The sequence below is a fragment of the Saimiri boliviensis genome, chromosome 4 (genome assembly GCF_048565385.1).
Source record: "Saimiri boliviensis isolate mSaiBol1 chromosome 4, mSaiBol1.pri, whole genome shotgun sequence".
NCBI lineage: Eukaryota > Metazoa > Chordata > Mammalia > Primates > Cebidae > Saimiri > Saimiri boliviensis.
Window position 1 is genome coordinate 3,014,101 of NC_133452.1, and position 27,529 is coordinate 3,041,629.

The window sequence follows — 27,529 nt, forward strand, 5'->3', positions numbered from 1 at the left end:
GGTCAGTTCTGGGTTCTGCTTCACTCTGATGATCAACATGGAATTTTAAAGATCAATCTTGAGCATTTTACCTAATCTCAGAAATCTTTCCCTCTTTATTCATTAATACGATTATTTTGTTTCTTAGTCAATGCCACCTTCTTCTGTAACTTTCCACCCAGGGAGGGAAAAGCCCCAGTATTTAGTGCTCTGAATTTTCCAAAGCATCTTCATGCTTCTCTTGTCTCGAATTTCACCGGGACGGACTTTTGATATTTCCATGTTATAAACGGGTCACCCAGGCACCAGGAACTTGAATAACTAGCCCATGCCTGCAGAGCTCCCACCTAGAGTTGGGAAATAGAGCCAGATCACGGGGGTCCAAACCCAAGGCCGTGCCGCAGAGAGTAGGACACAATGGCGGGGACGTGCGTCCCTCCACGCGGCCTTGACTTTATCAGGCTGAAAATACTTTCTGGCCTGTCCTCTAGGAACCTCTTAGCATCTTTTTACTACGTTTAATATCACAGAGCTATAAGACTTAGAAGACCTCAGGGGCTGTGATAGCCAGCCCCCAGCCTGCTATTCGGTTGCCAAAATAGAACAATTTATGTAATTCCACTAAAAAAAAACAACCAACCATTTAGTACCTTCCTAAAAGCAGAGTTTCTCTTGAATATGGTGCTCAATGACCAGTGGGGCCGAAACCACCAGATATTTTGACATGGGGAAAAGCACATGGTCCAACAGAAATACAGTGAGAGTCACACATGTGATTCAAAATTTTATTGAGTCACATTTAAAAAGTAAAAAGACACACTCTCTTTGCATGCAACCCAGAGCAGGGACCCCTCTACAGAGCATGTTTTACTGTCTTCCCTTAGTACTCAGGAGACGTGCAGTAACTTGGTAAGTACCTGCTTAGTGCAGAGTTGTCTTTCTGGATTCACACCCTCGGGACACCAGCCCCTCGGCGTTTGGCCACATTGCCGACCTGCACTCAGACGTTCTGGCTTGTCTGGACACTCAGGGCCTTTACTCCAACTTCCGCCACAGTCCTCAGAAACCCGCACTTCCCTGCGCTGACAGGTCTCAGGGCTCGCTCCGAAGCTCCGCGGCTCAACAGCTGCGCGGTTTCCTTGGCGGCAGCATCCTAGGCCTTGGGAGGGCCGTGGGAATGATGCTGAAGAAACCACAGCTCAGAAGCGAGGCTCTGTGCTGAGCACCACATTGGGAAGTGCACCTAAGCGGCCACCAGTGGACCCGACCACACGTGGACAGGAATGTTCTAGAAGAGAATGCTGCTCCTGTGAAGGCCGAGGCCTGAGCCAGAACCTGAACCTGGAAGCCGCCCTGACCTGCCGCAGCTCCTCACCTTGAGGCGGCTTATGGGCCACGTTGTAGGGTGGGGACGGTGCCGCTGGCGCCGCGGGTTGGCGGGGCCCGCATGTGCACCTCGGCCAGTGAGCATCAGACGCTCAGGCCCATCCTCACTTCTCACGCCTTCACTTTCCCATCCTCCCTCCCTCCTCTCACCTGCATGGGAACAACGATGGTGACACTTGGTTTTCTTAACTCAAGAGGTGCACGTGATTTATTTTTAAAAAATCCCTCAAAAGAACGTTTTCTTAAACTGAAACTAATGATCAAATCGAAGCCAGGCCAGAGACTGTGGAACTGCCCTTGCTGCTTCCTGTGGTCAGCTCCACTCCCCTCCCTGCCAGCACCCACCGACCTGCGCGGGGCAGGCAGCAGGGAGGCCAGCATGGAGACGGCCAGGAGGAAAAGGCAGGAAACAGCCGAAAGGGAGGTTGGCCTCCCCACTCCTTCCGTGGTGCCCTCCCACTTCGCTTACAAAAATCACCAGCAGCATTTGAGAGCCGCGCACTGACTGAAAGCAAAGCTCAGCTGGCCTTCGAGGAGTCCCCTGGGAGCTGCCACTCATCATCGCCCTTGAGCCCATCCGTGCAGCGGGGCCGAGGTGGCTGGAGGTGAGCACGAGTGGCGGTGAGGCTGGACGGAGCCCACCGGCCACAGGGCGGAGGGGCCTGCAGCTCTCCCACTGGCTGCCTGGCTGCTCCCTGCCCCGAAAGAAACGGCGGAGCAGCGGCCCTCAGCGCCTGGATACCCGGAAGTGCAATGCATCCTCTCCTTGTGCTGCAGGAGGCGAGAGCCAGCCAGGGGAGACAACTGCCCTCTTTGCCTGGCAGTGTCCAGACCCAGTGTCCAGACAGGGCGTGGCTGGATCTGAGAAGAGGCTGGCACCAGACAGACTGGGAGTAGCTTGGTCCTGCCTGGCAGACACATCCACAGCCGGCTGGCCAGGAGTGCAGGACAATTGCACAGGTTCCACCTGCTCCACCTCGTTGGACCTGGGCACTGCCTGCCCGGCCAGCTCTGCAGTGTGGACGCGTGCTGGCGGCCAGTGACAGGCTGAGCTCCCGGGGCTGCCGCCCTTGCTCTGGGAGGACCATAGATGCTGCGTCTCCTCCGGTGGCGGAAGGGAGATGGGACCCACCTGCCTCGTGCGGCTCCTGCAGGGTGAACTCTGACCACCCGGCCAGCTGAGAGGTGCCCCAGGGCTCACTCCGAATCCCTGGCTTGCCTTTGTTCTCATTTCTTCTTTTGACCTCAAACAGGCCACAGTTCCTGGCGCTCTCAGGAAAGGATTTTACATTGATCACTTGCAGCTTCCCGGAGCTGAATTCTGCACAGATCTGCACGGACAAGGGCGGGCAGGCCTGCTGGTTTGGAGGAGCAGAGTGAGGTGGCAAAGGGGTGCAGGAAGCTTATTTGAGGGGGACCAGGGAAGCAGGAACAGGAAAGCCAGCTAAGCTGCAACCTCAGTTCCCGGTAAAGACAGCAGGGCCCAAGGCGGCCACACCCAGACGTCTCCAGAGTTCATGTTGGTCCAAAGGAGAGGCCGGGTGGAGATCCACCTGCCCCATCCCTACTGGCTGAGGGTTGTGGAGCCATCAGCTCCCCTCTTGTGGGGGTCTGTCATGACCTGGGCGCGAGCTTCCTCGGCCTGGGAGGAGCGGGCACTGGGGGAGAGCGCTGCCTCTCATTTGCTCCGGCTGCTGTCTCATTAGCTGTCGATTCGCAGGGAGCAGTCTCCAGCAGAACAATTCCAGAAAAAGCCAGAGCCACCACCAGGCCTGAGTGTTTCATTGCTGACCTGGGGAGGGTATCAGAAGCTTTCAGCAACAATTATCCAAATAACTGCTGATTTTATGCATGGACCCACGAATGGCGGCCCTGGGGACTTTGTCACATTGTCGTTCTTCTTTCCTCTCTTTCATTTCCTTCCTCTCTTCCCCCTCATAAACCCACGTGTGCATAAACATTTGCACACCCCAGCCGCACCACCAACAGCTTCTCCATGGGCTGAGGTCTCTGCCTATTCAAAATGATAAAGATAAATGATAAAGCCAGGCTCATCTCTCTCATCTATCTCTATGTGTCATCTATCTATCTCTCTACTAATCAATTATCCTATCTCTTTTAATCTGTTATCTATTTACCTACTGCATCTACTGTCTATCTATAACTAAGTTCATTCTCATCATTATCTACATCTATCTATCTCTATTAATCTATCATCTATTTATCTATCACCACCCATCATCTCACTGGCATTAGCTCTGGGACTCCTCAAGCCTGTGTGTGATGATGAGCAATTGCCCAGCTGTTTGATGCTGTGATTCTAGTGAATCTGTATAGGGCAGTAAATATTTGGATGAGCACATGAATATGCACTATTTATTTGCTAAGTGTTGTAGGCAATGCAATATATGACGGGGGGCCTGCCCTGAAGAACCTTGTCCATGTGAACCTGGGCGGTCCCACCCTCCCCTGGGCAGGGCTGTTATGAGACCACTCTCTGCACAGGCTGCCTCCCAGTGTGGCAGGAGCCAGGGTCAATCCCACGCGTGTGCACATTCTCCAGGTTGCATGTGAGGCCACTGTGCCCACGGGAGGGCTCTGAGGAGGTGGTGTGCTCGGATATCTGCAGTGGCTGTGGCGACAGAGGGCTCAGCACAGTCATCTTCCACTGTGCGCAGGAAGAAATGTGCCGGGTGCTGAGCTAAAGAGGAATACAGAGGGGTTTCCCCACCACAGGGTGCCTGCGTCGCTGTCATCTATTCATTCGCAGATGTTTATGAGCAACGACTGTAATTCAGACGTTGTAGACGTGATGGTGGCAAAGCAACAGAAGAAGAAAATCTGTCGCCTCTCCCTTCCTGGAGCTTCCATATTGGTGAGGGGGATGAAAGCAAAATGAAAAGAAAATATAAAATTACGTACTTCACTATGTGCAATGAGAAAACATACAGTGTGCGGTGACAGAGAATGGCAGGGAATGGCTACTTAGTGTCATCGAGCAAGGATTGCAGAAGAATGCACCAACTTGGGGCTTGTGAGAATTAAAGATAGTTTTGAAAGCTCTGAAGTGAATGAATTAATGCGGGCGTAGGGGACCGGACAGCTAGAGGGGCCTCAGAATTGCACTCTGCTATGCGAGCAGGAGAAATCTACTGGAAGCGTGGTGATGGCCCCCAGGGTCTGGTTGGATCTTCTGGAATTTGAACAGAACCCTCAACAACGTTTTTCCTTTGAAATTCTAAGACGCTGAATGTGAGGAAGACGTTGAGTAGGTTCTTATCAAACATTATTTCAGGTACCATCATAAAAGAAAGGAAGCTGTGGCCTCCATTGAGGCAATTAAGTGTCAGCATTTCCGAGGTTATTCACACCCTTGCTTGCATTAAAACCTTCTCCATTGACAGGTGGTAGAATCATCGCAAGGCTGGGCTCACAGATGCTGGTGTTACCAGGCGTAGATTATCAACACCCATGCCCAGAGGCCCCGGAGAACCATGACTGAGGATGAATGAAAGAAAATTACACCAACAGGGCAACATGCCTGACATAGTTCCAGAAACAGAAACAAAAGGGACTGCATAGCGAGGCCAGACCACAAAACCATCCCGTAGAAGCAGATCAGCCTGAAACCACTGCGGAAAAAGAATTTGTACACCACACTTAAAAGAAGATATTCTTAAGGACTCTATTTCAATGGAAAACTTTATAAGCTAGGGAGATTTTTTAAAAGGAGAATTCTTTGTTGTCTTTCTTTCAGCACAATGCTTTAAAATTGTCCAGCTGGTTAGAAAAATGTCAGCATTCTCCTCACGTGAAACATTTATCCACACGGTCGCTGACACGTTTCAGCATCACTATTTGACGTCGGATGAATCTCGTCTTCTGCATCGGCAGCCCGAAGTTCAGGGCTGTGCACCAGAGGCTGCGGCACCTGGCTTTTGCCATGCAGGCTGACCATTCCGAATTCAAAAACAGGGAATCCAAAATGCCCTAGAATCTAAAACGTTTAGAGAACTAACCTGATACCACAAGTGAAAAAGTTCACACCTGACCTCATGTATTAGTTTGTTTTCATGCTGCTGATAAAAACATACCCAAAACTGGGAAGAAAAAAAGTTGAATTGGACTCACAGCTCCACATGACTGAGGAGGCCTCAGAATCATGGTGGAAGGTGAGAGGCACTTCTTCCATGGTCGCAGCAAGAGAAAAAGGAGGAAGAAGCAAAGGCAGAAACCCCTGATAAACCCATCAGATGTCGTGAGACTTATTCACTATCACAAGAAGAGCACAGAAAACACTGGCCCCCGTGATTCAATTACTTCCCCCTGGGTCCCTCCCACAACACATGGGAATTCTGGGAGAGACGGTTCAAGTTGAGATTTGGGTGGGGACACAGCGAAACCATATCACCTCATGTGACAGGTTGCAGTCACAATGTAATCAAAATTTTGTTGCATTTATAAACTATTAAAAATATTGTGGAAAATTACCACAGGCTATGTGTATATGAATGTCTCATTATGTATATGCAAATATTCCAAATACGAAAAAATGCAACATTCAAAACACTTCTGGTGTCAGGCATTTCAAATAAGGAAGACTCCACCTGTACCAGCTCTGTGTCCCAAGGCTTTTGCCAAATTTCCACAGCCTGCTGCTAAGATCCCATTTGGGTTTAAAGCACTGCTTGCGTTGCTGATTCTCAAAGGGTGAAAGGAAGCGTAATCACTGATGGTGTTCCACAGCCGTGCTCAGCAGCCCGTCAGCCAAAGGGAGGCTGAGAGAGACAGCGGGTGGGTCCAGCACCGCCACCCTTCACTGCTAAGCTCGTACTCATCCCAAGAGCTATCACCCAGCACCTGCCAGGAACTAATCAGGAGGGAATAAGAGGGCCATGGCTCTGTCCTCGGGGAACTTGAGGATGAATAAGATTTACACCTAAGATGTAAGACAAAATATATTTGTATAAAGTGCAGAAACAGGCACATCTCTGCCTCCAAAAGTCAGCACGCCAGAGCGTGGGCCTGGGAATGGCCTGCGGAGGCTTCAGGGCTGCTGTGTATTCAGGGTCTTCATCCTGCTCTGATGACGAGGGTGGGTGCAGCTGTGAAAATTCATCAGGCTGATGCTTTAAGTGCACTTTCTGTGTGTATGTTCTATTTCCATAAAAAGGGAAAAGTGAAAAAAATTAATGAGAAGGCTCGAGTTACAAAACCAGAACTTTCGTCGGCCAGTCTGCCCCTCTGCAGCCTCCTTCTCCATCTGGGGCCTCTGCCAGAGTGGGAAGCGCAGGAAGGCGTTGGAACTCTCAGAAACTCCACGTTTCACAACATGGTCAGATGCTAATGTAAATTCATGACGTTATTTTATATTGCTAAAACTATGACCCAGGCACAATGAACTCTTGCTTAATCCACGCTTTTTCTGGCAGCCTCGTTTACCAAGGCACTAGGTGACGCAGGTGCTGCTGGCCGCTCCCCACACACGCTGCCCAGGCTGAGCCTGCGTCCCCGGCTGTCCCCAGACCCCACTTGCTGTTGGCTGTGCTGCGGCCACCCGACCATCTGCTTGGAGCCCTGGTGCTCAGGGTCAGGCCGTTTCAACTTCTGTATCACTGTGACGCATTTTCCTTCAGCCTTTTGCAAACAAACATTCCAAGAAGGAACTACGATCATGCAGTATTTCCAGCACTGGTTAATGTTAGACTAACACCTGCCCCTTGGTACGTGACTGAGCTGTGTTGTGGGGGATAACTGCCTTCCCTAAGGTCCCTGAGGATGGAGCCATGTCCTTTCTGTTCGGTTCCTGGCCAGTGCTGGGGGACAGCTCAGGGGATGTGTGCCTCACAGGCTATGCTTATGATGGGGCGGCCATGTCGGGACCCACCTGTCTTCCTCTCCCTCTCCCGGTGCCATGCAGGTGTGGTTGACAGGCTGATGATGGGGTGGCTGTGCCAGGACCCACCTGTCCTCCCCTCCCTCTCCCGGTGCCATGCAGGTGTTGACGGGCTGATGGGCACTGCTGTGGGACCCCATCATCCCCCCGCCCACATGGCTCTGCTCTCCCAGCTCGGCTGCTCACTTCAGACGTCCCTTTTGGAAGGAGTTTGCAGACAGAGCAAGCAGCAGACAGTGTGCCAGGTAAGTGCGCATTGACAATGACCATGGATTGTTTTTGGCATCATCTAGTACACAGTAGTAGAGTAGAGTCACGTGTAGTGTCATCTAAATCTAGTTTAAGGAATGATTTGTGGTTGGCTGACATTCAGGTGGACCCAAGAGCCCTGTATTTGCCTGCTGCATGCTAGGGCACTGCCTGACACACTCCACTGGGAAAATGTGTACGTGTCTTAAGGGAAGGGCAGCTTTTCATTACTTGATTCCTTGAAATTCTTTTAGGGGAGAGGGGACTAAAAAAACCTTTTCACTCCCTCAAGTGAAATGTCTCACCCACTGCAAAGGAGATAACTCGGCGGGTGGGTGGAATGGATGGAAACCCTTGAAAAATGCCAAGACGGCAAGCTCTCTGGCGGGAACTCTTATAAGGACAGCAATCCCATTGGCTCAGGGACCCACCCTTATGACCCCATCCAACCTTAATTACCTCTTGTAGGCTCTTGCTCCAAAATAGTCATGGTGAGGGGCAGGGCTCCAGCTGTGAATTTGCAGAGTGGCACTGCACAATTCATTCCATAGCAACTGTAATGTAGAAACTTCTCCAACAGCTCTGAACATTTTCGAAAGCTCTCTCACAAGTCCTATACTACATACTCCTTGACTTCAGAGGCTTACTATCTAGATAGAAGAACAAAAGTAAATATCAGGGAAAAAAGAAAGAAAGTAAGGAAGAAAGAAAGAAAGAAAGAAAAAGGAAGAAAGGAAGAAGGAAAGAACAAAGAGACAGACAAAGGAGCTACCCCGAAAGTCTTCAGCATCCAAACTCAGAACTGTGTTTTATTGTTAGGATATTTGAAAGTTTGGACTTATCAATGTGGAACAGAAGTGTATAAATCACATTATCTAATTCATTTGATTCTTATTTGCTTATGTCTTCATTCTATTTTTTGAATTTTCAAAAAGTAATGTATTTCTCTTAATAGGTTTGGTGATTCAGATTTTAACAAAGTAGCTGAGGCTTACTTGCATAATTCTAAATTAATGAGGTTTGATTATAATTTGCTTTAATTAGGCATCAAAGTAGATAATGGGGGAAACAGAGAGATCTCTAAATCAAGACATTTTTACCATCATGGCAATTGTCTCGTTGAACCGTCTTATGTTGTAGATGTGGAGACCGAGTATACAAAGGGTTAAGCGATGTGCTGAACATCCATTCCTTTGTGCATAAATATTTATTAAGTGCCTCGTGGGTGCCAAGCATTATGCTGTATGCTAATAAAACTAAGCCTGGCTCAAAAAGCCAGGCCTCGGATTCTAGAATAAATCCAAGGCTCTTTCTCCCGTTGTCCCTGAAGGCTCTTTGTTTAACTTCTTACACATTGGAGCAGGCTCTGCAGCACTTACCACCACATTTGAAGGAGAATCCGAAAGGCACTGCCTCCGCCCTACCCTGGATGCACCTTGGCGGTCTCTGTCTTTGTGCCTGGCTGTGAGAAGGCTCTCCGGGTCACACTGAGGACAACTGGCCTTACTTCAGCCAGGGCACCCCAGCACACTGGGTCCCCAAATGGTCAGACTTGAATGTGTGGCATCCCCAGGCCGCCCCGCGCAGGCGATCCTCAGCGGCCTACGGAGACTGATTCCGGATCGCAAAAGAATCTTCAGCCGCAAAGACGCCAGAACAGAGGCCCCCAGGCTGGGGTTACACCCCCCAACAGTACGGAACACAGCTGTTCTTGAAATGTATAAATTATAAGAAATCAAATAATGAAAAGATTACAATGCTAAATAAACTGGCTTTAAGGAGCTCCCTCTCTGCTCTTGCATGTGGTAGCGGTGGGTGGGTGGCATCTGAGCCCCGAGCAGTTGACCGGGCGACCTCAGCCTGACACCTGCCTTTGAGCTCATATCCTCGGCAGGTGGCTGGAAGATGAATCGACGGGGACTGGGACAAAGGTCCTCACAGGTGTCTTCTTAGTTTATATTCCTCATTCCAAGTGTGCTATTTTAGGGCGTTTGAAAGTGAAATGGTTCTAATAAGATAAAATTACATTTCCATGTAGAGAGGAACAAATTTAATAGAATTTTGTTAAATGGCACCTTTATTAAATGTTGAACAAACACGCGTTGATGGCCACAGTGCAGCAAGTACTCTGGTAGGGAGTGCCAGGTAAATGGAGACAGATTCTGCATTCAAAGATGTCCCAGTCTAGAAAAGGAAGTGGATCATCTAAGCAAATTGTAATTACGGGTGGAAAGCAGTGCATGCTTGCAGAGAAATGTAAGTAAAGCATCCTAATAGTTCATAGGAAAAGTCAGACAAATACCAAATTACCAACAAATTTTGTGTTGTTTCTTTTGCAGACACAGGTTTATTTTAACAGTGGCAAGTTTACATTCCTACTAAAACCCAACAGGGAAGAGGGAGCGGACGTGTGTGGAGGAGGCCTGCCCTCGAAGCTGGCCTTCTTGCCGGGATGACGGTGAGAGGGCGGTGAGGAAGGGCACAGGCCTCAGGCACACGGCACAGAGGAGGAGCTTCACGGGACAGCAGGCACTGCTTAGACATGGCAGAAATGTTATTGATGACAAAACACACTTCTATCCGAGTTCAAGTGACTCTCTATGGCCATAGAGAGTCAGAAGCGCACAGATAAATACTTCTAATGCTGGCTGATGGTGACTAGAGCAATGTCAAGAATGTGCTCCTTCGTGCATTAAACGTACGTGATGAGAGCTGAGCGCATTTAAAAGTCTCAGTAACTTTGGGGTTTGTAAGTTTTGTAGCTCACAGTGTCGGTGGTAGGCACCCCAATCACACAAAGGGATTGGTGACCTTGCGCTCTGAGATCGCGGGCTCAGTGCAGAGGCAAAAGAGACCATGCAGTGTCAGTGTGGACAGGAGAGAGGAAGCAGAAAGCGGGAAGAGGGCAAGAAGGAGCACAAAGGACTTACCACGGGCGGGAGTCAGCTTTAGTCCCCACAAAGCGACTCGTTCTCCAACCACATCCAAAATGATGACTTGGATTCTAGCAGCAAGGGAACGCATGTTATTTTTAACTGATTTTAACTCGATTTTATAACCTATTAGGAGTTCCTCATAAACACGGCTCGTGAATGTTGTTAGCAAGTGTGTTTGACTTCCGCCACTCTAGGAAGTGAGCTCTGTCCACGTTTTCAAGGTATAATGTGATCTATAATACAATAACCTGTTTTTAGCTTCATGAATTAGAAGTATGAATGTGTGAATTTGTTAACTGCCTTTTCCTGTTTTAAAAAAAAAAGTTTTTCAGCAAAACATAGTCCTTAAGTTAAAAAAAGTCAGTGTTTATTATCTGACAGATATGTTTAAATTAGTAAAGAAGACATTACATTTTCATAAACATCGAATGAACATTACGTGAACATTGAATTTCACTTTCTGTTGTCTCTTGGGAAGTTTTTGTCAATTTGAAAATGATGAAAATCTTCAATAAAAGATGCAAGCAATTGTGTAATCTCAATGTCCTGCCAAAGTGGCTCTGTATGAGAAAAGCTATCACAGGAAAATTTGATTTAAGAAATGAGATCCAGGCCAGGAGTGCTGGCTTATGCCTGTAATCCCAGCGTTTTGGGGGTTTGAGGGGGGGGGATTACTTTAAGACAGAAGTTTGAGACCAGCCTGGGCAACATAGCAAGACCTCATCGCTATAAAAGTAAAAAGGAAAGAAAGAAGTGGAATCTAAAATAAAGAAAAACAATGCTAGCAGCATATCTTATGCCAGATTAAAGACTTTATTTTGTATTTTTAAAAATTGCCCTCTTTTTTCAAATGATAAGTGTACTAATATAGGGCAAAACACAATGACTGTTTTGTGGATCTTGTTTCAATATTTTGTATGCAGTGGAATTAGGATAATACAGCCTATTAGTGGTTCTCAGTAGGGGGGTATATCTAAAATATCAGTGAGCAGAACTTTTAATAAATATGAATACACAGGTAATTTTAACACACATTCCTGAGGAAATCATTGTTATTTGCAATGCTTTCATTCTGTTTTTTTTCTCTTAACAATGGCCTAAACATTTTTCAAGGTCAATAAATATTTTTCAAAATCACATTTGTATTAGAGACTCTATAGTTTTCTATCAAATGTGGAATAAATGCAATTTATTTCTCCCTTTCGTTCTTGAATATTTAAGGTCTTCGGTTCATGGTTACGAATAATGTTACAACAAATATCCCTGTGTTCCAAATTCTGCTCCTTCTGGATTATTTCCTTAGATCTGCAGATATGGAAATAATCAGGCGAAGAGGTGAGGAGATACCGCAGCCCAGTGGCTGCAAGTGCAGACGCTGGAGTCAGACCCCCTCATCTCAGCCCCTTCCCCTCCATGGCTGTTTAACCTTGGCCCAGTTACTTGCCCTCTCTGATGCTCAGAGTTCTCAGCTGTACGGTAAAGGATGTATCTTACTGCAAGGATCAACTTCCACTGGATAATTTATGGATCCAGCTCTGCCTCAGGCACCTGTGCAGCAGTCATCTGTTTTAGAATATTCTAGGGCAAGGGAGGGTTGAAATGGGGAGCTGCTGCCCCAGGCTCTCTCTTCCACGGCGGGGATTTGCCGATCTGATCAATGGCACGAAGACAGACCCAGGCCTGCGGAGCTCAGTGATGCATTCATCCAGCCACTTACGCACTCGCCGAGCTCTTGATGAGCCCTACTATGTGAAGGTGTGGAATTACTTGCTGCCGTGATTCCCAGAGCTTGTACGTGCATCCGGCTGAATAGCCCAGCACGAACACCTTGTCTGGATGGGCCCATTCGCATGCCTGGAAGGAGGAGAAAGCGTCGGAAGCGATTTAATCTCGTGAGGTTTGATTCTTCTCAAATAGTGACGAGTAAGATGCCTGGTCTTTTAACCGGAGTGCGATGGAGGCACTGACTGGGTTCAGGTGTCCTGGGTGGAGATTCAGGGTTCTTTTACCACCTCCCGGGCTGCAGTGAGAAGTCTCTAACTTTCATCTGTGGGTGTCGAAGAGAATGAGCTTTTTGAAAGAGCATCACTGTTCCCATCGTAGCCATCCAGACTGGCTCTGAGAGGTGCGCCTTCTGTCTTTTGAATGCTCACCCGCGGGAGTAGTGGGTGGCTATTTGGGGCAGTGAACACAGGCAATTTTCTTTACCTGTAGAGATGTAAAGAAGGACAGATTGAGGTGGGCACGAGCCTACACATGGAAAGGCAGGTGACTCATCAGCTTCCCGGGAAAACGTGATGTGTACAAACGATTAAAGTGCATCTGCAGCAGCTGGTGGAGAAGGCAGCCCGAATCTGCAGCCCACATTCATTTCCCAGCACCAGGGGCATTTACAGGTGCCTCTAAACACCTGAAGCCATTCATTTCATTCTAGAAAACAAACCGGGACATGCATTTCCCTGAAAACCTAACTGGCAACCTTTAGTTTCCGATTCTTCCTTTGCCCACATGTGGCGCAGTGATGGTGAGTGTGGGAGTGGACAGGCGGAGGGCGTGGCTTCTGCACATGGTGGCGCGTCCCTGTGGGAACAGCCTGGGCCTTGCTCTCCTTCTGAGTGCCCAGGCAAAGCTGGAGTCATTCTGTTGGGAGAGCAGACGCAGGATGGGCTTTGAGAATCATTCAGGCCTTCTTCCTTTGTGCGTATGCTTTAAAATTATTAATTTATTTTTGAGACAGGGTCTCGCTCTATTGCCCAGGCTGGAGTGCAGTGGCACAATCAGGACTCACTGTAGCCTCAAACTCCTGGGCTCAAGCGATCCTCCCACCTCAGCCTCCTGAGTAGCTGGGACCAAGGCATGCATCACCACACCCAGCTAATTTTTAATATATTTTTTGAGAGATGGGGGTCTCACTGTGTTGTCCAGGCTCCAGCTTCTGGGCTGGCCTCTGCCTCCCAAAGTGCTGGGGTTCCAGGTGTCAGCCACCACACCACGACTTCCTCTGTGTTTTGATCTCTCAACTAGCTCTTTTTACATTTTTCAATTCAGGGACTTATCGGGTCTAATTGTATTGATCAGTAGTTACCAGGATCGTGAATTCACGTCTTGTTTGATAATGAACTGCATAGGAGTGCACACAGTTTTATGATTGGGTGGTTTGTGCGTTTCTGCTAAGATTCATGTTAGCAGATGACAGACAAGGAGATGGGTGCTAGTGGACGGAGAACCCAGAGCTGAAGGCTTTCTGCCAGCCCCTGCCACTCAGCTAGTCACAAACAGTCCCCGAGAGCCACCATGGGCTAGGCCTGGTCAGCCTGGGCCGCACCCAGGGTATGACGGCACCAACACATGCCTCTTGCCTTAGGAAAGCAGCTTGATGGAGACAAAGACAGACCACTGGGGCCACGGGCAGCCCTGAAAGTGTGTGGGAGAGCCCCTAGACCATCCTTGAGGGTCAGGGAGGGCTCCGAGAGACAGTGGTGGTGAAGCTGCGAGGTGAAGCGCTGGTGTAGGCGGGCAGATGAGACACGCTGGGTGGACGGGCCGTGTGAGCTGTGGGGGCAGCAGATGAGCAGCGGGTGGTGGGTGTGGAGGTTCCTAGCCCAGGACCACAGGGAGAATGAAGGCGGCTGTAAGTGAGGAGAGGCCTGAGGATCTCAGAGAAGCCACAGCAGAAGGCCCGACTTCGGTGCAGACAGCCAGCTGGCCTTTTGCTACTAGAATTGTGACCATAGTTATATTTTGAACTGTCCTTTCCACTGCATCTGCTGTGGCCTGAATGCGTCGCAGAGATTCACAGGTGGAGACGTGGTCCCGTGTCGGAGCTGAGAGCGGAGCCTGCAGGAGGTTCACTCCTTGTTAGAAAGGGTCTCGAGGGCGACTCTGTTCTTCCTCACCTCCTGCCTCGTGAGGACCCGGAGAAGGCGTTGTCTGAGGGGAGCCGCCCTGACCAGACATGCAACCTGGCTGGGGCTTTGATCTTGCGCTCTCACCTCTGCAACGTGGGAAATCAGTGTCTGTTCTTCATAAACGACCCAATCACAGGGTCATTTTGCTACAATCACAGGAACGGACTAAGACCTATTAATCACTGCACTGCGTTAAATCAATGCATCTGCCAGATAGCGATGAATATTTCCATTCACCCAGCGTGTGGAGGGAGGCCTGAGTCAATCCGCAGCTTTATGTGGGTCCCGTGCTACGGGCTCCAGCGCGATTCCAAGCTCCCTGGGACCCAGCGCGATTCCAAGCTCCCTGGGACCCGGCGCTGCCAAGACCCACACCGGCCTTTGCAGTCACACTGCAACCTGGCTGTGAAGGAGACGAAAGTGTACATTTGAAAAATTGGGGCATTTTTATCTTTGTCGGATAGCACCTTCAGCACTGTCGAGGAGACAGACTGAATCTTAGGAAACCATTAGGCAGAAACGCACTAAACCCAGCGCCACCCCGCCAGCCTCGTTTGGAGCCACCTGCTCCTGGGAGCTGTCTCAGCACGTGTCAGCCTCAGACGTATTTTCTTTCTTCCACAGGAACTACTGTCTTCCCGCTTCTTTGGTATTAGTCATTTGCTACCTTATATTAATGATAATTCCTTGTACTGCTTCTGTCATTAGTGCTGATTTAATTCGTTACAGTCTCTTTTAAGCCAGGTACCCGCTTCGAATCTAGTCTACGTCCTGCACATCAGGGCTTTTTGCCATGGCTCCAGGAGCTGGAAGAGAGCGAGGCCTCGGGCTTTGGAGGACGTTGTGCATGGTGCAGTGAGGACCCATGGCTTCTTAGGAAGGGAGGGCCAGGCTGTAGCTGTGTCTCCTGTGCAAACTGCTAGACTGTTCCAGGCTGCTTTCCAGAGTGTGAAATGGGAACAAGAGCACTGAGCTTGCCTGTTGTGTGTGGGTGTGTGTGTCGGTGAGTGTGGAGATTGGGTTAGTGTGTGGGTGAGTGTGTATGTGGCTGAGTGTGTGTGGGTGAGTGGGCGAGTGTGGAGATTGGGTGAGTGTGTGGGTGTGTAAGTGTGTGAGTGTGTGGGTGGGTGTGTGAGTGAGTGTGGAGATTGGGTTAGTGTGTGGGTGTGTGGGTGTGTGGGTGTGTGGAGATTGGGTTAGTGTGTAGGTGAGTGTGTGAGTGTGTGTGTGGGTGTGTGATTGGGTGAGTGTATGGATAAGTGTGTGGGTGAGTGTGGATGAGTGTGTGGGTGTGTGTCAGTGAGTGTGGGTGAGTGTGGGTGTGTGGGTGTGTTGGTGAGTGTGGAGAAAGGGAGAGTGGGTGTGTGTGGGTGAGTGTGGGTGAGTGTGTGGGTGTCAGTGAGTGTGGAGATTGGGTTAGTTTGTGGGTGAGTGTGTGAGGGTGTGGGTGTGTGGGTGAGTGTGGAGATTGGGTGAGTGCGTGGATGAGTGTGGGTGAGTGTGGGTATGTGGGTGAGTGTGTGGGTGAGTGTGATTGGGTGAGTGTGTGGATGAGTGTGTGGGTGTGTGGGTGAGTATGTGGGTGAGTGTGGAGATTGGGTGTGTGGATGAGTGTGTGGGTGAGTGTGTGGGTGAGTGTGGGTGAGTGTGTCAGCGAGTGTGGAGAGGTAAGAGGCACAGTAGAGCTCTGGACACAGCATTCTCACAATACACAGTGGACATCGCTATGGCTTGGCTTTGGTGGCTGGAGCCACGGCCTGGAGGGAAGGAGAAAGGCGTGGAAGAGGCTCAGAGGCGACCAAGCTCACACGGGAGCCAAGATCACAGGGAAGTCTCCAGAACAAGGCGAACAAGCCAGTGACCTGGCATGGTCAGTAATTACCAGTCCGAGTGCGCTGCTGAGCAGAGGAGGGCTGGCCAAGCTGTGTCTGGGGAGGTGCGTCTGGCCGTGGCTTTGGGAAGCAGAAAAGGCTGGAGCAGGCGGGTGTGCGTGACAGTGGGTGGGCATGGAAACTGGGGCCAGTCAGGGACCTGCACCCAGGAGGGTGGGGCTGCAGGATCGCAGGGCACTGGAGGTGCCCTGGGGCTCTTATCTGATTGCAGGGACGAGGCTAGGGACAGCGACAGAGAGGGTGGCAGTGTTTCCAAAAGTGACACAGTAATGACCATGTGGATGGTCTAACTAGGGCAGCCGAGCACGGATTTGTCGGAGACACATCTGTCTCTTCATCAAGGGACAATGACAGTGCCGGGCGGCGCTGGAAACCCTCGTTAATATTTGCACCATGCTCAGAGGGTCGTAGATGAGAGAAGCTTTGGAAAAGGTCACGGTCCTGAGCACGTCGTAAGTACGGCCTCATCTTCAGAAGCGGCTAGCTGTGGGGCCGGGAGTTCAGTCTGCTGTGGTTTTTGACAGAACTGGGGACAGCTGCATTACTCCTCCATGGCCAAGTTGATGTGAGCGTGCTTCTCCACCAAAATAAGCCCGTGAAACAAAACTCATACGTCTCCAGTCATTCATTTTATTTGTGCTGCATTTCTCAATGAAAGCCAGTTTAGACAAGCTCCCTGGTACGTTTTGTTTGCTTGTTCTTGGCTGGTAAATCCAGGTTTTATTGATCAGGTGATGGAGGAAGATTACAGGGAAGCAGGAGGAATTTAGGTTGGCAGAGATGAGGTGAGGCCTGGTGAGCCGTGGACGGGGCCGTGCGTCGGGGCGGCCTCTGATGTTTAAGTGACTGCGGCGATCTCTCTGGGATTCTCTCACTAACATTTCTGACTGCAAGCAGATTTCTTCCAGATCTGTGAAACCAACATCAAAATGTAGGCAACTGCAGGGCTAGGCAGGAGACAGTCTGTGTCCAAGCTGGTGGCGTAGTTTGAAGTTCTGGAGCCTGAGCTGCATGTTACCCATGCTTCTGCTTCTCCTCCACGGCACGCTCCGGGCTCCTGGGTGAGCCGCCCAGCTGCCCCTCACTCTCCAGCCATAGGGGTGAGTGGCAGCCACGTCTACACTCAGCTCAGTGCTTCTTTTCTTCTTGTCCTCCTTGGGCCAAGGGCCTTGGAACTCAGGGCTGGCGGAGCCTCAGAGCCTGTGCTTTCTCTGGAGAGGAAGTGGGGCTCAGGGATCTGCTCTGAAGGTCGTGGTCACCTGGACGAGTCCTGACACTTGTCCTCACGGTCTGCTGAGTCCTGGCAGGGGGGCAGTGTTGCTCTGGAAGTCGCACAGCAGTGAGTGCAGGCCTGAGGTGGAGATTAAGCACCGATCTCAGCCTTGAAATACCTGCTTACGCCCATAAAACCTCCCTGCTCCCCACCCCAACTTCAACAAATCCCTCCACTTCCAGCAACTCTCCGACCTTCAGAAAGAATCCCAGCTGAGGTAGCCCTACTGTCTGTAGCTCTCTAAAAAGGCCCTTCTTCTCCACGGTAAGCAAAGCCTTCATGTCGTTTGAGGGCCAAGCTGGGAACTCAATAATTGGGAAGAGAAATCCGTACGGCTCACACCACACATTTAAATATTTAGACAGCTGAGAGGGATAGCAAGAAATCCCTCTTCTGTGTGATGACTGTCATGCTCATCAATCCCATGGCAAGATTCGTCAGCAAATGATACCATTAACGATAGCAATCCTACTATGCATTCTCCATCCAGCTGCCTTCCACTTGGATGCGGGGAAATTGTCTATGTGGAAACATCAGAAGAAAGGAGAGAATTAGAACATTTAATTGATTAACTTATTTGAGACAGGATCTCGCTCTGTTTCCCAGCTGGAGTGCATTGGGGTGATCACAGTTAACTGCGGCTTTGACCTTCTGAGCTCAAGTCATCCTCCCGCTCCAGCCCCCAAGTAGCTGGGATTACAGGTGTGCACCACCACACCTGGCTAATTTTTGTATTTTAGTAGAGATGGGGTTTTACCATGTTGGTCAGGCTGGTTCTCAAACTCCCGACCTCAGGTGATCTGTCCTCTTGGCCTCCCAGAGTGCTGGGATTACAGGCATGAGCCACCGTGCCCGGCCCTAAACATGTTCATCTAATGCTACAACGAGTAAGTCCTGAAACACATGGACAGTTACGGCATATCCTCACGGAGAATAACTGGTGCCATCAGTTGCTGGGCCGGAAGGGGCGTAACAGAGATAAAGTCTCTCAGGGCACAGCAGGGCGAATACACCAACACCTTGGGACACCTGGCATAAGCACAGCTTGGGGTGGAGGCCCTGTGATGGTGGCCGAGGGACAGCACCTGGGAGCAGCTCCTTGCCCTTCTGTTAGCTCAAGACATCGTCTGCAGGAGGCAGGCACAGCGGGTTTCCAGGTCAGCAGAAGCTTTCTGTGTGGCACTGCAGTGGGGATGGCTGTCACGATTATTTGTTCAAACTCATAGAAGGCACGGCACTAAGGGGGGCTCTCCTGTGAACTGTGAGCTTTGGGTGACAAGGATGTGTCACTGTAGGTTCACCGATTGTAGCACACGCACACTGTGGTGGCGACGTGGGTTGCGAGGGAGGCTGCTCGTGCTCAGGTGCAGAGAGTAGCGGGGAAATCTCTGTACCTTCTGCTCAGTTTTGCTGTGAACCTAAAGTCACTCTAAAAAACAAAGTTTCTTAAAAAGACGTACAGACACATTCTCCAACACAATGTACCTTTGAAATGTGCCTCAGGGACGAAACAGGTAAAAAGGCCACACGCTGTCCTCTTCCACGTCCATCCAAGTCCGGAACACGCAAATCCAGAGAGAGGAAGTCAGTCAGTGGCTGCCAGGGGCTGGAGGTGGACAGGGACTGCCAAGGGGAATGTGGCTTCTCCTGGGGACAGGGAATGTCCCTCAGTCGGGCGGTGGTGATGGTAGCACAATCCTGTGGATGTACTTGTACCCTGAATTACACCCTTTAAATGGGTAAATTTAGGATATGTCAGTTATATCACAATAAAGCTGGATACAAAGGTCATGTGCATGTAGCTCACGCCTGTAATCCCAGCATTTTTGGGGGCTGAGGTGGGTGGATCATGAGGTCAGGAGTTTGAGACCAGCATGACCGACATGGTGAAACCCTGTCTCTACTAAAAATACAAAAATTAAGCAGGCGTGTTGGCGCGTGTCTGTAATTCCGGCGACTCAAGAGGCTGAGGCAGGAGAATCACTTGAACCAGAGAGGCGGAGGTAGCAGTGAACCAAGATCACGCTATTGCACTCTAGCCTGGGCAACAGAGCAAGACTCCATCTCAAAAAAAAAAAAAAAAAAAAGAGAAAAGAAAAAAGAAAGAAAGGAAAGAATAGCTTAAGAATAATAATTGAACGCATGCAATGCAACCCAGAATCCTTGTGCCAGGTGAGCACTCCCAGCTCCGGCCTTGCATCAACACACTGCCAGGCCGGACTGCTGGTGAAAACACCGAAATACTGTCACAGTGCTTGGTATGTAGTAAATAGCATGATCATAGCTGTGATAACCAGCAGCCTTTTATTATCATATAAATTCTAGGGTAAGCTCACTGGGTCGCACTAATTGACACTGACCTTTGCAACTAGTATAGCTACATAAGCTTTCTGCTATACTGTCCTCTGAGAAGCTTTTGGTCTTATTGTTATGATGCATTGTGTTTTTTATCTAAGAAGTAGCTACAGACTCTAAAATAAAATCTTATGAGGAATCACTCTGGATGAGTGTAGGCATGCTTGCTCTAAATTTCATAAACACGTATCTTCTGATCTTCTGAGAGAATGTGAGGAAGGTCTACTGTCTAGAGCATCTTCCGGTGTTGGAAATACCGGGCTGGCCTGGAGCAGGGTTTCATTGGCAAGAATTAGTTTTGTTTTGTTTTTAATTTAATTTAATTTTTTTTTAGAAAAAGCTGCATTGCTGGAATTAAAAACAACTTGATTATTTCAACAAAATTTGAATGACTTATTGTTGACACTGACATAAATGCCAGATGCAACTGGTGCCAACTGCGAAATTCCAAAAATTCAAGTTGTCAGCCATCCACACATTTAGTTCACACAACCATGGTGTGCAGAAGACTCACGGTTTCCATATGGAAATGTGTAATATTAATGAAAAAAAGAAGAATGTTCTTAATTCATAGTTCAATTTCATATGCAAACTTTTAAAATCATAAAAAATTATTAAAAATTTTATTAAAGAGTGTTAATAGGTCAGGCATGGTGGCTCACGCCTGTAATCCCAACCCTTTGGGAAGCTGAGGTGGGTGGATCACTAGCTCAAGAGATGGAGACCATCCTGGCTAACATGGTGAAATCCCGTCTCTACTAAAAACACAAAAATTAGCTGGGCATGGTGTTGCATGCCTGTAGTCCCAGCTACTCAGGAGGCTGAGGCAGGAGAATCCCTTGAACCCAGGAGGCGGAGGTTTCAGTGAGCTGAGATGGTGGCACTCCAGCCTGGCGACGGATCGAGACTCTGTCTCAAAAAAAAAAAAAAAGAGTGTGAATAAAGAAACTGAAAACATGTTTAGAAGTTGCTCTTATAATCTTTTATACCACCTAGTCTGTGGCCAAAAATAATCAGGCATTTCAGACATACGTAGATTTTTTTGTTTTTGTTTTTGTTTTTTTTGAAACAGAGTTTTACTCTTGTCACCCAAGCTGGAGTGCAATGGCACAATCTCAGCTCACTGCAACCTCTGCCCGCCAGTTTCCAGTGATTCTCCTGCCTCAGCCTCCCAAGCTGGGACTACATATGTGTGCCACCATGCCTAGCTACTTTTGTGGGTTTTTTTTTTTTTTTTTTTTTTTCTAGAGACGGTGTTTCACCATGTTGGCCAGGCTAGTCTTGAACTCCCAACCTCAGGTGACCTGCCGGCCTCAGCCTCCCAAAGTGCTGAGATTACAGGCGTGAACCACCACACCCAGCCTATAAATAGTCATTAGAGCTTCAAAAACAGAATAACATTAGTATAGATGGATTATTGTAATCTAGAATTATTTATTTATTGATTGTTGGGGTTCTTGCTCTGTTGCCCAGGCTGGAGTGCAGTGGCACAATTATAGCTCACTGTATCCTCAAACTCCTCAACTCAAGCATTCCTCCTGCCTGAGCCTCCTGAGTAGCTAGAACTACGGGCATGCACCACCATGCCCTTTTTGTAGAGGTGAGGTTTCCCTGTTTCCCAGGCTGGTCTTGAAAATCCTTTCCTCAAGTGATCCTACTGCTTGAGCCTCCCAAAGTGCTGGGATTACAGGCATGAACCACGGCATCTGGCCATAGTCTAGATTTTTGACTCTTCTATTTGAAATCATGCATCTATTGAAATATGAAAACAAGTTTTAAAGAAACTTACAAGTCAAGGCGGTACATTTCAATCATTAATAGCCTCATGTCATCTCTTTCACATAAGAATATTGGAATAATTTATCTGAAATACAAAATTCAGAACATTGAAGATAGTTTAATGGTTTTGTTGATTTTGTGAATGTCATGAATTAAATGTCAGTCATTCTTTTCAATGTTGGAGAAAAATGATTTCCATGAGAAATCTTTTTACGTAAAACATATCAGGCATGTATTAATAGTGTCAGTGTAATTGTATGAAGAAAATATGTCATTTCTGCTAAATTTTTATGAAGTTTCAACATGTTTTAATTTTGATTGTCTAATTTTGATTGTCTAGTCAATTTAGGCTAATTTATAGTCTGAAATGACTATTCAATTATATCTGAATGCTACAATAAAATATGTAAATCAATCACTCTATCTTTTCCCAATATGTATTTGTATATTATATTTGTATTTATATTTGTATTATATATCAAGTAAACAGCAGAGAGAATTAAATACTATGTCTGAAGAGCTGGAATAGAAATAATAAAAAGTGGGTAACTGAGACTGTGAAGTGTTCCTTGTGCAGGCTGGAGCTCATTCGAGTGTTTAAAAAAGCATATCAAGATTCACGCAGTCCCTCCGATAAAAGCTGTGTCATGGGGGTGGTGAAACATTTGAAGACTGGCTTTAATAAACACTTTTCATGCTTTTTTAGCATGACAAGAAAAACTTATTTCAGTTATTAAAGCAAAGGTGGAAAAGGTTTTCACACACATATTCCTCTCGGTGACTCCTACCCTATTAAAAATTCCAGGGACCCAAACTTCTGCTTTCCCACAGAACTCCTGATTCCCTCCCTCGCTGTAGTTCTTTTGCAAAAGTATTTACCAGCTTTAAACCGTATGTTGTAATGTTTTTGGTTGTGTTTGTTATTTTGTTTCCCTTTCTCTTCATGTAAGCCCATGAAGGGCGGAGAGTTTTGTTGCTGGTGGTGGTTTTGGTCATTGGCATGCCTAGTGTGGTGCCTCCTACCTGGTAGATGATCAATATGGAAATGTTTCTTGAATGAATGAACATAAAAGATTAAACAAAATAGTGAAGGAAAAGTAGAACGTACTCCAGTAAAATAAAACAAGATAAAATTGGAAACAAAAACATAAAGTAGCTATTCTAAGAGAAAAGACTACCAGTTTGTGTAATAAGTTCTTGGAAAATGCATTTGTGGTTTGATGAAAAAAGTTAAAGAAGGAAATGTTAAGATTTTTAAGTAGTTTGAATTCTGAACCTAGGTCAGAGGACATTTTTGAATCTCTGTGGATAAAGAAAATTTAGCCAACTTCTTAAATATAGTGGGCTAATAACCAATTTCCCTAACAATCTATTAGTAAAGAAATTACATATAGGTTAATGTAAGATGGTGTTAGGAGGGCTGGATATTTACGTGTAATTCATGATAGTGAAGCAAAGGCTGACACGGGTCTTTACACCATGAGTAATGGCAATAAAGTTAGAATAAGTTCTGTATGGAGACTTAGGTGACTTTATTGAGACTTTAAAATCGTGTCATAGGAGGGGTAAACATTTGAAAATTCACTTTAATGAACACTAAACTGTTAGAATACATGAAAATCACCTGATGACCACGTAATAGATAAGAAAGTTGTTGAGAGAATTTTTGAGGACTCTCCATGTCTAATCACAGCTAACTCAGGACTCTCTTCAGGAAGAGCCGTGCCAAGCAAAACGTATGCCAACACATTGGGATGTTTGTGGATGATTTGGAAGCTCTTAGAATGATCTGATAAAAAGACGTGTGCTGTGATTCCTATAGCCTGGTAAATGGCTATCTAGGCATGCGTGTTTATGTAATAATGATATAGTTTAGAAAAAAAGGGGATATATTTTACAATTTTTTAAGGATATATTGGTCTGTAGATTGGTTTCACTGTGTGGTTGTTAATTATTTTGACTCTTGCTCGTGCTGAGTGCTGAAATTGGCTGGGACCAGGCTATCCAGTTTATAAAGACGTGGAAGGCAGGTCTTTGCCATTCCTGAGCTGTTCACATCTTAATGGACAAAGTCCATGCCAGAGAGGTGTGGGGCATTAAGGACGGAGCCCATAAATGGCACCAGAACTGTGAAGGAGACAGACGCCATCCTGGTCTGGGACGGTCAAGGCCCAGAGGTGCAGGTGATACATGAGCGCGGTGTGGTCTCAGGGCTTGGGAGTTAGAGGGAGGAGTAGGATCTGTCCAGATGGAGGGAAGTGGGGCCGGGAGGCTGACCCCCTGAGCAAGGGCCTGGGCGGGGGGGTGCATGAAGCACTCCCAGGCTGAGGCGACTGCTCCGAGGCTGCAACTGGAGTTATGAGGTTGGAAAGACAGGAAAGAGCCGATGCTTGGAAAGCTTCGAACACAGCTTGGGACTTTGGCTGGTGGGGCGGGAGACGGGGATTCGTGGCGGTAGTCTTCAGGCCTGGGTGTGTCGAGCTGGGCACGGGAGGTGCTGTGGGCGCAGGAAAGAGTGAGGCCTGAGGCTCTCCAGAGGCACAGGAACGAGGCCGAGTGAGAAGGAAGCATCTGGGGTGCTGCAAGGAATAGACACCAAGGTCAAGGAGAAAAGAGGTGGAAGGAGCCGCAGCACCCACGCAGGCACTGGGGCGGGGACAGAGGAGCCACAGCACCCACGCAGGCACTGGGGCGGGGACAGAGGACCCACAGCACCCACGCAGGCACTGGGATGGGGACAGAGGAGCCACAGCACCCACGCAGGCACTGGGGCGGGGACAGAGGACCCACAGCACCCACACAGGCACTGGGGCGGGGACAGAGGAGCCGGGCCAGGTCCCAGGCTGCTGCGAAACATACAGACGGGCATGGACGGAGCTAGCCTGGAGGTGAGAGCGGAAGTTTGGAAAACAACAGAGGGAGATTATATTAGAAGCCACACTTTTACCATCAGGGAACATAAAACTGCCGGCTAAGGTTTGGCCAATCGTGAAGGGGACACGTAGGGTAAGGAAGGCTGTCCGTCCCCGGTCAGGGCCCCATAGGCCGGGGAGTGACGGCAGGTGACGGACCTTTGCAGTGATGCCACCACGAAGCTCACTTCTCACCTTGGGATCGGAGTCCAGGCATGAAGCGTGGGAGCTGCCCACCCTCTCCCTCCGCTGCCTTGCTGGCTGTGACAGTGTCCGTCTTTGGGGGAAGGTACCCCGAGTCACGGTTCCTAGCATGTGGGGTGGGAGCGTGGTGGCCACATCCGCTTGAGGGACCTCCTTCAGACTATCCTGCCCGTGGGATGCACTCGCTACGGGAGTGCCGAGCTCTGCGCGGCCCTCAGCAGGCGGGCTGGAGGTCCCGGCCACTCGCAGGGGAACGGTGCTCCAGGCCGGCCTCACCCCCCGCGTTTGTGATGAAGCCCCACCTCCCTTCTCCCTCTCTGTGTCTGCCTTTATTGCCCGTGAATTTCACATCTGCGTGGTGGAGGGTGACAGGAGACCCTCTAGCTGTGCAGGGATCTCTGCTGTGCGCATCAGGTGGAAAATCTGAGACTCTTCCAGGGTGAAATGTTTCATTGCAATGGAGGAACGTCAGCCTTCAGCCAGCTTCGGAGCAGACGGGCTCTTACACCACCACCCGCGTGGTAAAAACGAGCCGAGTTTTGCATGTCTCTAGTCCACATTTGGCCATTCCTGCGATCTGTTCAGCTCCTGGTCCCTGAGCAAAGCTAAAGAAAATCCTAGCCCAGCGTGCTGCTTATCCCAGAGGAGAACTGAGTACCGACAGATACGGTCACTAAGAAATAAGACCGTTTCACAGAAGATGGCAGCGGCAGCATCTCCCTCAGGATTCTTTCCAACACAGCCACACGCTAATTAGAGTCAACATTTCAACTGACGATGAAAAGAAAGGAAACTGGAAAAATAATATGTGCATTTTTAGATCATTTTAATCAAACAGAGCGGGAGGTCGGGAGGCTGGACTTGGAGTTCTGCAGCGTCCCGGGAAAGCGGATGTGGATTTGTGAACCCACGTGAGTGGGGCAAGGATAAGCTCCCGCCACGATGACCCCAGTCAGCTGTCACAGCCCCGCACAGCTTATTGAATATTTCCAAACGGGACCCTCAGTCACTCTCTGGAGAGGAGTCTGGGGAGTAGTGAGGGGCCAACGAAGGGGCTCTGCTTGGACTTTTCTGCACTCTGACGCTAGGACCAGAGAGAGTGTCCAGGTCAGAAGTACGGCCTGTTGGCAGGTGGGGGCCTCTTCCTGGGGAGCTGCTGTGAAACTCAGGGGCTGGCGACACACCGGCCCAGGCAGGTCTTTCCCAGGGCAGGGGATGGCTGCTCTGGAGAGGGTGACCCTTCTCTCTGCGGCTGGCCCCCGAGGCACTCGCCTCTCCATGGGGCCTCTGGTGCATCCCTGTCTTGGAAGGGAGGCTCCACAGTGGGGGGAGTCCCTGAGCCACCTCCGGTTCCCACCTCTCCCGATGACAACCTGTGCAGAGGGGTTCCCAGTCCAGCTGCTGCTGCTCCCCGGCGCTGGGCCGGGGCTTCCCCTAGCGCCCCTGAGGAGCCATCTCTGCCTCTCAAGGAAGGAGAGGGAAGCTGGCTGAGAGCGCCTGGAGGCTCCAGCAGAGGGTCCGTCATGTTTCCAGAACAGAGCAAACGGCGTAAAAGACATTTCCTGAAGCTCTAGGAGAAACACCGTGCTGGGTGCTGTGCCCACATACACGCGAGGGGCCAGGTGGACTCGCCCTCTTTGAAAACCTTTGATTTCTTGAGGCATTGAGAACTGAAAGGTGTCACCATGCAGCAGAAAGAGAACAAAAGGGCATGTGCCACTGTTCAGGATTGGAAACTGTGTGTACCGGGACCTCGGCATGAGGCTGAGAGACAGCTGGGATGGAGCATCTGAGGCGAGCCAGGGTGGACATGTGGCGGGGACAGTCTCCTGCTCATAACTGGTCCTCCAGGCACCCAGGAACAGAGTGAACAGTGCCAAAGACGTGCGGTCTGTGGCTGTCTCGAACTTGCACGGTTCACTGGATCATGCCAACGAGCAGCCGGCAGAGCTCTCGAGGAGCGTGGAGCTGGCGTGAGCGTGCAGCCCTCGGCAGGACTCTGGAGGCCTGGGAAGTGCCGAGAGCTAGAGAAGCTCGCCATGCATGTCTCGGTTCTGCGGCACGTGGCATGAGGTCCACAGCAAATTCACTGAGCGCTTCTGCTCCTGTGGGCAGCCTGATTCTGAGTGAGGGACCGAGGGGGCCATGTGCTGCTGGTTCTAGGTCCACACTGCCGGGGGCAGCCGTTGGAACTGTCAGACATGACGCCGTGCAGGGCCTGGGGAGCTGTTGACAGAGGCCGTTGCTCACGGTCAGTCTCGGGTGCAAAGGCCACAGGAGAGGCCCAATCCTTGTGGGAGGAAGATGTGGCTTGAGGAGTCTATTGCTGACCTGCCTGACGTGGTTGCCCTCGAGAAGAAATACGAGGCATCCTTGCCCCTGGGTGAGGCTCACGGCGTGGGGACCCAGGCCCTGCAGGCGGAGGTGCCGTGGAACACTTCTGTGTGGATCCTGAGGAGCCTGATGTTCCGGTGGGAGCACCCACAAAACGCTCCCATGCTTCTGGAGGACACATTGAGGGGCAGGAGGAGCCGGCGGACTCCCGGTGGACAGCTTCTTGCAGCGCGACGCAGGCCACCCCACTGCCCCCACCTGCACTGCGCGATCCCTCTGTGAAGTGTGTCGCGGCGCAGGACGGCACGACCCGGGTAAAGAGCGTGTGCAGCTGTTAGCGGCAAACACCGGCAATTCAGGAGACACCTGGAAGAGATGCGCTCCCTCACGGATGGCTACAAAGATTCTCTGGCGCTCTGCACACCG

At 49.5% G+C, this 27,529-nt stretch overlaps 1 pseudogene; it reads right to left on the reverse strand.

Moving 5' to 3' along the window:
• Positions 1-1,923: 1,923 nt before the first annotated feature.
• Positions 1,924-2,625, reverse strand: LOC104650151 (uncharacterized; annotated as a pseudogene).
• Positions 2,626-27,529: the final 24,904 nt, after the last annotated feature.